Here is a 10,444-nt window from a genome sequence, read left to right as displayed (position 1 = left end):
TACTCCTCATAATGACCAACATTTGTTCAGCAACTTTTAAAAATAACTTGTGATGATTTTTAATACACTTTTAAGTTTATTTTAAGACGCAATGTATTGCGAATTCTGTTATGTTTAAGGCGTGACAAGCAACGTCAATCACAATGATATGGCGTGGCGATGGCGTCCATTGAAGATAATATTTATTTTGTATGAAAAATAGGGAGTCTAAATACTTCATAATTTTTAAAAGTTGTTGAACAAAATTGTCACCATTTGAGGAGTACAATCTATGTTTTAATTATTTGCTTATGTTACAGGCCACATCCGGTATAGGTAAGTACATACATACAATGCAAGTTAAGTAAAAGCTTGTAAAGAGTCATACTTTCATAAATATAGCCATTTTGAATACAGGGTGTTATTTTCAGTGTATAATAAACAGAGTTTATAACTCTTCAGGAGCTTTAGAAGAGAAGGAAAAGGCATTTTTATTCAGCCAAGCCGTTCCGAGGATTTTGTTATTTACGTGAGTTATTATATTTATATACCAACCTCTAGATATATTTAAGTACAGCCAACATCAAAAGTTGCTATAGTTCGTTTTTTTAGCATGAGAAAGAACTCCACAGAAGCAAGCGTGCAGTTTTTATCAGGCTCTTTAATTGTTAATAATTATTGAATTATCTAATGTAGCATGCATATAATTAAAAATTAAAATTTATTATACAAAAGGTTAATGGTACATAAATAATCATACAAAAGTAACTTAAATATATCTAAATATTAAAATATTTTAATCTAAAAGGCCTCCGCGGGCTGTACCGGGTGCAAAGGTGCCCATTATACTTGCCGCGTTACCACGTTGGATAGCGATGGCCAGCCTTTGCACCAGGGGCCAAATTCGAAACGTACAACTGTCAGATTTCGCATCCACGTCAAATCAACAGTTGATTTTATTGCATACTGAGTGTTGATTCCATCAACGGTGGATAATATCATTTGGTCCAACCAAAACTCAACTCTAAACTAAGGGTGGTTCGGTTTGGTTTGCTTGTCACCCTAACTGTGGATTGTTAATGTCAAATTTTGACATTGTACGTATTCGAGAACTTATGATTTTTCCCACATCAACGGGAGATCAACACGATACGTCAAACGTCGCTTGTCGAATAGGGGTCCTGAGGTATTGTTAATCCAGCGTATATCCAATACCTACGTAATTGATAATCCACCGAAGAGGGGAAGAGATGTGGATATTAATATAATATATAATAACTATAATACATCAACACGAAACGTCAAACGTCGCTTGTCGAATAGGGGTCCTGGTAAGAACCCGCGCGAGCGTCAGAGGTCCTCTCCCTGATTCTACCTCCCACCTCCCTTATAAAAGCTATGGCGTCAGACCCCCAACCCGGAACTGCATATAATTTACTTCAAATTATTACCGCTATAAGTGTCGGATTTGGAACCACAAGTTTACTTCTGCGAAGTTCTTTCTAATGCTAAAAAAACAAAGTATAAAAGGGCAAAGTGTTCAAAATCACCTGGACGGGCCTTTATTCTCCAAAAAAACATCGTCTTTCTCGCGTTGTCCCGACTTTTGGCCACGGCTCATGAGCCTGGGGTCTGTTTCGCATCTAATCCCGAGAATTGGCGTTGGCACTAGTTTTTACGAAAGCGACTGCCGTCTGACCTTCAAACCCAAAGGGTAAACTAGACCTTTATTGGGGTATCTAGTCCGGTTTCCTCACGATGTTTTCCTTCACCAAAAAGTGCAATAATATATTATTCTTCGGAGGCTGCAAAAATATGTGACACACTCTATATGGCTCTACAAATAAGATCGTGTCAGATATTATTGCGGCCTTTGAAGAGTACATATTATTGCAGGTGTACGTTTCCGTGAAAATCATCATCATCATCATCATCTCAGCCATAAGACGTCCACTGCTGAACATAGGCCTCCCCCTTGGACCTTCATTCGTACCGGTTGTAAGCGACCCGCATCCAGCGTCTTCCGACCGCCTTAACAATACGAAAATTCGTGAAAATACGAGAAAATAATTATGCACTTGTGTAAACAAGAATTACATTTTAATTTTTCTGAAATATTATTTGCGCTTTTGACACGAAACATTGCTTTTTTTTTCAAATTATTGTCTCCAAAACATGAACCAAAACTTCAGACACCGTATGTTCACGTTATTTCAGTAACAAAATTGAAAACATCAAACAAAAATCATCTAGAATCTCTTTGACAAACCGAAAAAACCGATATATTCGGTTCGCAGCATTTAATATTGACAGGATTTCTGTTGCCCATAACGAAAATACGCTCCGACAAATAATTGTTCAATATTTAACCGTATTGCAAATAGAATAGTGTCCAAATTAGAAATGACGTTATGATTTAATTTGTTGCACCTCTGTAGCACGTAGGGTTGCCATATGGAAGAATTAAATATCCTCCGCCGCCGCCGGACGATATTGGCCTGTCAGTTAGAACAAAAATTTAACAGTTCCGAACAACTGACCGGCCGATGATATCGTCCGGCGGACTGTTAGTCAGTGGTCAGCTTTATACTTTTATGTATCCTATCATTCATGAAATCTGTGTTAACTTTATAATAAATATATACTTAAACATTTTTTTATAAGGTCGTTCTTAAAAATCCGGACACTTGCCAAGTCCGGCCGCAATCCGGAGAAAGGGTCAAAAATCCTGACATGTCTGGACAAATCCTGACGTATGGCAGCCCTAGTAGCACGCATTCGGCTTTTGTTTTCGTGCTGGCAGTTTAAAAACGATGATGCGTCGATTTTAGAAAAAAAATATTAAAAAGTTTTTAGAGGCGTATTTCATAGGGCGAGTGAATTTCATATGAGTATCACTAGTGTTCGATATCGTTTTTAAGGGTTCCGTACCCAAAGGGTAAAACGGGACCCTATTACTAAGACTTCGCTGTCCGTCCGTCCGTCCGTCCGTCCGTCCGTCCGTCCGTCTGTCCGTCTGTCTGTCACCAGGCTGTATCTCACGAACCGTGATAGCTAGACAGTTGAAATTTTCATAGATGATGTATTTCTGTTGCCGCTTTAACAACAAATACTATTAAAAACAGAATAAAATAAAGATTTAAGTGGGGCTCCCATACAGCAAACGTGATTTTTGACCAAAGTTAAGCAAGGTCGGGCGTGGTCAGTACTTCGATGGGTGACCGTTTTCTTTTTACATTTTTTTCCGTTTTTTTTTGTTTTATGGTACGGAACCCTTCGTGCGCGAGTCCGACTCGCACTTGCCCGGTTTTTAACGGGTTCCGTACCTCAAAAGGAAAACGGAACCCTTATAAAAAAAAGTTTATTTGGGACCAACATAATCCTATCCAACATAATTGTAAAGCCTATGAGTTTGCTTCTAACAAAAACAATTAAAATTTAAAAAAAAAATACAGGGCAAAACCTGACCTAATTTATTCAATTTCAATTTCTTTATTCATAACGTAAGTTATTTGTAAATTTTATTATTCCCCGTTTTTATTATATTTTATTTTATGTTTTATTCCCCAACTCATTCCAGTTTTCATATCTTCACGCATTGCGTTCCATCTAGCTCATAAATAAGTATACATTTATTATACTTCAGTAAGTATAATGGTTCTAGGTTGAGTTCGAATACGGCAGTCCGTATTCGAACTTCAAGATATTCACAAGAGACGAGACGTACTAGATCCATTCTACATACGTTATAGTTTAGATATCAACTAGTTCTCTTTTGCAGCGCAATTCGGGCAACCAAGCGTTTACGTTAATAGAGTAAGATATTTATTAGATATGAATTAGATCTCTAAGTCATATCCTGTGGGAATTGTTCAAGAGTATCTCCAGAATCGCGCAAATGTCAATTTTGACAGGTTAGATCTTAAACATATCGTTATCGTATCTTGTGATGTCTAAAAGATGTCTAATAGATGTCTATTTCAAAATCAGAATCGGGCCCACAGTCACCTGCAATTCCAAGCTACACAACGAAAGCCTCAATAATATCTGACACGATCTTATTTGTAGAGCCATAAGAGCGTGTCACATATTTTTGCGGCCTTCGAAGAGTAACATATTAAACAAACGTCGGAATTTAAGGTAAAAACGTAAAAAAAGCAATGAAATTATATCGCGGTAGATCCGTTTATTAGGGTTCCGTACCCAAAGGGTAAAACGGGTCCCAATTACTAAGACTTCGTTGTCCGTCCGTCTGTCACCAGGCTGTATCTCACGAACCGTGATAGCTAGACAGTTGAAATTTTCACAGATGATGAAAATGATGAGATGATGAAATGCCGCTATAACAACAAATACTAAAAACAGAATAAAATACAGATTTAAATGGGGCTCCCATACAACAAACGTGATTTTTGACCAAAGTTAAGCAACGTCGGGAGTGGATACTTGGACCGTTATTTTTTTTTGCTTTTTTTTGGTTTTTTTTTTGCATTATGGTACGGAACCCTTCGTGCGCGAGTCCGACTCGCACTTGCCCGGTTTTATAATTAAATATGAACTCAAGGAGTTACCATTCCTTCTTTACTTATATTCCTCTATAGTACAGTCAGCCAAGAAAGTGGTTTACCACTTTTCGACTCTATCAAACAGATAATAGAGTCGAAAAGTGGTAAACCACTTTCTTGACTGACTCTTCTTCCTCGCGTTATTCCGGCATTTCGCCACGGCTCATGAGAGCCTGGGGTCCGCTTGACAACTAATCCCATGATTTGACGTAGGCACTAGTTTTTACGAAAGCGACTGCCATCTGACCTTTCAACCCAAACTAGGCCTTATTGGGATTAGTCCGGTTTCCTAAGCGGTAAGCTAGTGCCCTTGACCTGGTCTCATCGTACCTTTCGGATAGAACTCAGCGAGTAGTTATTAATGGAACTCAATCGGCGGGGTCCCCGGTAGCCCTCGGAGTGCCTCAAGGTTCAATTCTTGGTCCCTTCCTGTTCTTGGTATACATTAATGACTTACCAAAAGTTGTGCAAGATAGACATGATATAGTGTTATTTGCAGATGACACTTCCCTTATACATATTTAAAGTGGACAGAAAGGAAAATAGCTTCGAGAGCATTAATGACGCGCTATCTACCATTGTAAACTGGTTTACGGCAAACAATTTGCTTTTGAACGCCAAGAAAACCAAATGCATCAAGTTTACGCTACCTAACGTCAAGCAGGTAAATAACAGCAAGATTAAAATAAAAGGTGATACGCTGGAATTTGAGGACCGAACTGTTTTCCTGGGAGTTACTCTAGACTCCAAACTGCAATGGCATGCACATATAGGCACTCTAGCCGGAAAACTTAGTTCAGCAGCCTATGCAGTGAGGAGAATCAAACAGCTGACAAACGTAGAGACGGCCAGGCTGGTATACTTTAGTTACTTCCATAGTGTTATGTCTTATGGAATTCTGTTGTGGGGAAAAGCGGCAGATATTCAGACAATATTTGTGCTGCAAAAACGAGCTGTACACTCTAAAAAAAATTTGGTTGGCCCTATCAATATTTTGATAGTCGTAATCAAGCATCTTGATTCCATACGAGCCTAACAAGGACTTCGACATTTCAAATAAGGTAATTCTGATTGATCTTACTATTGCTATGTAACTGAGCCAACTAAGATCTTGTTCAATATATACATGAAAAAGAATTATGGTAACTAATTGACCCTAGTAAGATCAACTAAGCTTGATATTTATTGAATCAACCTACGTTACATAATTATGTCAACAAGTTAATAATAGATGCAAGGTATACAATTGTTAGGATTAATCAATACCTACTTTATTAGTTCAATCACAGATACACTTATTGTTTTAAGTAATCAGCTTTCATTGATTTATATAAGATCGTAATTGTTGTAATTAACTTAACGTCAACTAAGAAGAAACTGCTCTTAGTTGGTCTTCATTTTTAAGAGTGTACGTTCCATCTATGGACTGGGCGCTCGAGTATCCCTAAGAGAGAAATTCAAAGAAGTTAACATTCTTACCGTTGCATCTCAATACATACTAGAGAATATTATGTATGTTCGGAAAAACATCCACGAATTCAAGGTTAACAGTGATATCCATAACTATAACACTAGAAACAAACATAAACTTGCTGTGCCCGCCCACCGCCTCCGTAAGGTTAGTACGTCTTTCGTCGGGAACTGTACACGTTTTTATAACAAAGTCCCCACTGATGTAGTGAATTTACCACTTCATAAATTTAAGTCGCACATTAAGCACTCCTTGTTACGTAAGGCGTACTACACTGTAAATGATTTTATAAACGATAGAGATGCTTTTAAGCCGGTAGCTTGATTTCATTAGTATAATAAGAATTAAATAAATATTGTTTTTTTTTTACATTGTGAATTAAATATGCTAGTGTCCAGTAGAATTGACACATGAGACAATGATGTTCTCGCTTGATTATATTGTTTAATTTAATTTTAGTTTTGGACACTTGGAGACCTTATACATCTCTAAGTACATATTTATTTATTTGATTTTTATTTTTGATTATACATACTTACCTATATTTTTAATGTTTCTGACACTTAGAGACCTTTACATCTCTAAGTCAACTTAGGCTAGTAATTATGTGAAGCTATATTACTGTCTTTTTATGTAACATATGAGCACAAAATGCCGTGTCTTACAGCTACATGTTATTACTATTTTAATATTAATATAGGCCGGTAGCTTGAACATGTCATGCTCGCTTAAAAGTCTTTGCTTACGGTGGCGTTGTTGATCGGGTCGCCACTTTCCCGAATGAAGGTTGAGGGAGGCGATGGCTGAGATACGCGTCATACTCGTGAACGGGTGCTGTTTGTGGAGACTGGTCTGTTAAGCTAACACGAGCTATTATACTTAGTAACTTTTATTAATTAATTACAGTGAGACGCCTCATTCTGTTCTCGTATGTTTCTTTTCTTTTAATGAATGTATTAATTATACAGGATATTGACTCTTGGAGACCTTATACATCTCTAAGGATAACTTGATAAACTATATAATCTTATAGTTCTGACACCTAGAGACATTTACACCTCTAAATATTATAGATTTTTTTTGTGTGTGTTTTTTTATCTGTATTTTGTATGTAATTCGACATTAAGAGACCATATACATCTCTTAGTAATTGTAATACGTTAGATTGAATTGTTAGTTTTATTTTATAAAATTGTTGATGTTATTATTTTTGCTTTTATGTAAATTCAATGTTGACGTGTAAAAGTGCCCTTGTGGCCTATTTGCTGAATAAATGTTGATGTTTGATGTTTGATGTTTGATCCTCACGATGTTTTCCTTCACCGAAAAGCGACTGGTAAATATCAAATGATATTTCGTACATAAGTTCCGAAAAACTCATTGGTACGAGCCGGGGTTTGAACCCGCGACCTCCAGATTGCAAGTCGCACGCTCTCACCGCTAGGCCACCAGTGCTTTACTTTCTTGACTGACTGTACATATTAAATTATACAGGCACATTATGTCGGTATTTTCAAACTAATCAATAATGGGACCGTTCAAACTCATTTCCCTTAATTCCTTTGAATTCAGTTCCCAAAGCGATTCAAAAACCGTTTAAGTGTTTGTTCAAGTCCTCTTTAACTTAATGGTCAAGCGAGAATAGAATATGGCGCGTTTCCTTACTTTTTCACTTAAAATAATAAAATACATAGAACTCTAAACCTTATTGTCAAAGTATTAAAGGCCAACTATATTTGACGGATGATAAAAATAAGTTTGTAAAAATAAAATGTCTCGAATGCTTCTATGTTGTTCTCTATTTAAAAATAGCATAAGTGCTATTTCAATTTAAATGTATATAGTTTTAGGAAAAGGATCCTTAGTAGAACAGTCGCTTACGTCATATGACGTCACATTGGTTTAGAAATATCGGTAATAATGACGCAAGCGCCTGGAATATTAAGGTACTTTTTACAGAAACAGTGACAATATAGAGTTGTAACTTTATGTTTTTAAAGCATAGACTACTTAAAGCATAAACAATGAACAATTACTTTTTTCTGCACGCACTGGTCACTGGGACGGTCAAAGTATAATGTAAGTTTGTTTTTTAAGTTTACGATCGAAACACTATTTTTGTAAAGGCTTGATAGGCTATGTGCTTGACAGTGGCGCTCGCTTATCGACTGTGAAACTGGGGTCTAGCCAAGGGGGACGTTTTGGGTACTCAAGAGATGTCTTGTAAGTTGTAAGCGTTGCAGTTGCATCGGTGGGTAGGTGAAAGTGTTTACTTTATTGTACGAAAAGAAAGGAATAATGGTTACATCCGATAAAACATAAATGTGCATTAAATTGTACAACGGGACTTAAAATGTTCAAATTGATAAACAAGACCAAGTGCGGGTAGTTCGAAAAACTCGCGCGGCTAGAAGATGTTGATATCAACTTTAGCCAGTCTTCTCCGAGACCACGGGGACAACGCCGTCCTCGAAACGTCGGAGGTACATCTTAAAACTTAAATACGCTATTTAGTCCCGTTGTACAATTTAATAAAGGCGAACTTATCCCTAAGAGGGATCTCTTCCAGTTATCCTATACTTAAGTAAGTGCTGCTAAAGTCCGTTTATCATTAGTTATTTTCAAAATCCCGTTTTCAAAGTTATCCTTACAACATTCTGAGATTTAACCGTATTAGTAGGCACAAACCACATAAAACGGAAATAATCTTTGCCAGGCCGGACCTCAAACATGACGAAGGGTAAACATATCAATTATTAAAGCCCCCATTCACTGTAGGACCCTTTTCTGTCAACTCTTTAAGGACCTATATCGACCCTATATTTTACTTACATTAGACTTTATGATTTAGGCGCTTGCGTCATTATTACCGATATTTCTAAGCCAATGTGACGACATATGACGTAACTGACTGTTCCACTATGGACCCTTTTCCTAAAACTTTACACGTTTAAATAGGTCTTGTAGTTAGACTCTTGCGCATGAAGGGCGTAAGTGAGGTTTTTTTTAAATTATTATATGACGTTTTTTTGGAAAACGGGGTACTTAGCTGGACGCAGCTGCCCCGTTAATGTCTAGGCTATTACTAGTATTTGTTGTATGTTAGAAAAGGTTTTGTAATGATTTGTTAGGTAAAGCTTTTTGGTATCCGCACCCAAAGGGTAAAAGCTGGACCCTATTACTAACAATAACTGCCGTATTCGAACTTCAAGATATTCACAAGAGACGACACGTACTAGATTCGTTATAGTTTAGATATCAATTAGTTCTCTTTTGCAGCGCAATTCGGGCAACCAATGTCACTTTTACGTTAGATAGAGTAAGATATCTATTAGATGTGAATTGGATCTCTAAGTCATATCCTGTGGAAATCGTTCAAGAGTATCTCCAGAAACGCGCAAATGTTTGACAGGTTAGATCTTAAACATATCGTTATCGTATCTTGGTGATGTCTAAAAGATGTCTAATGGATGTCTATTTCAAAATCCGAATCGGGCCCTAAGACTCCGCTGTCTGTCTGTCATCAGGCTGTATCCTACCACCGACTTGGTCCAGGGCCAGAATCCAGGCTGTTCCGTATGTATTCATCGTGATAGCTCATCATCATCATCATCTCAGCCATAAGACGTCCACTGCTGAACATAGGCCTCCCCCTTGGACCTCCATTCGTACCGGTTGGAAGCGACGCGAATCCAGCGTCTTCCGGCGGCCTTAACCTTTTCGACGCCGTGTCAAACACAAAAGCTGTCACGCGGACGCCACGTCACCGAAGTGTCAAAACTGAACTGAAAATTGAACTTTATGCCTATGCACGTAGGACTATGTTGCTGTGTGGTCTGTGACCGATTAATCAGTTATTGGCGTTGAACCTGCGGTGCGGATATATCGGTCATTGGCGTCCAAAAGGTTAACAAGGTCGTCCGTCCATCGTCGTGATAGCTAGACAGATGAAATTTCTAGCTATCACGTGAAGATAAAATCTGTGAAGATGATGGATTTCTGTCGCCGCTATAACAACACATACTAAAAAGTACTGAACCCTCGGTGGGCGAGTCCGACTCGCACTTGTCCAGTTTTTAACAATTAACTATATTCAAAAATCCAATAAATTAAAACAAAGCACACCCTTTCCATAGACTACAATGCCTATTCCAGCCTAGCCATAGACAAAGCTTAGTCTATGCTTCAACGCCTCTGGAATAAAGTGCCCCCATGCTGTAAGTCCTTTATTCTAGTGATGCTTACTTCCTATTTACTACCTATTGTGTTTGTGGTGGCACACCCCACACCGTATAATTATCAAATTAATAAAACTTTTTGAGATGAAGCGCTGGTGGCCTAGCGGTGAGAGCGTGCGACTTTCAATCCGGAGGTCGCGGGTTCAAACTTCAAACCCCGGCTCGTACCAATGAGTTTTTCGGAACTTATG

The 10,444-nt window shown here is 37.9% G+C and overlaps 1 protein-coding gene across 1 annotated transcript in view; it reads left to right on the top strand.

Moving 5' to 3' along the window:
* The window catches only part of LOC134677036 (uncharacterized), a 148,770-nt gene that overhangs the window by 68,907 nt on the left and 69,419 nt on the right, over nucleotides 1–10,444 (top strand). The window lies entirely within an intron of this gene.

Source organism: Cydia fagiglandana, chromosome 25, assembly GCF_963556715.1.
Source record: "Cydia fagiglandana chromosome 25, ilCydFagi1.1, whole genome shotgun sequence".
Classification (NCBI taxonomy): domain Eukaryota; kingdom Metazoa; phylum Arthropoda; class Insecta; order Lepidoptera; family Tortricidae; genus Cydia; species Cydia fagiglandana.
This window is presented reverse-complemented; position numbering and strand designations above follow the sequence as displayed.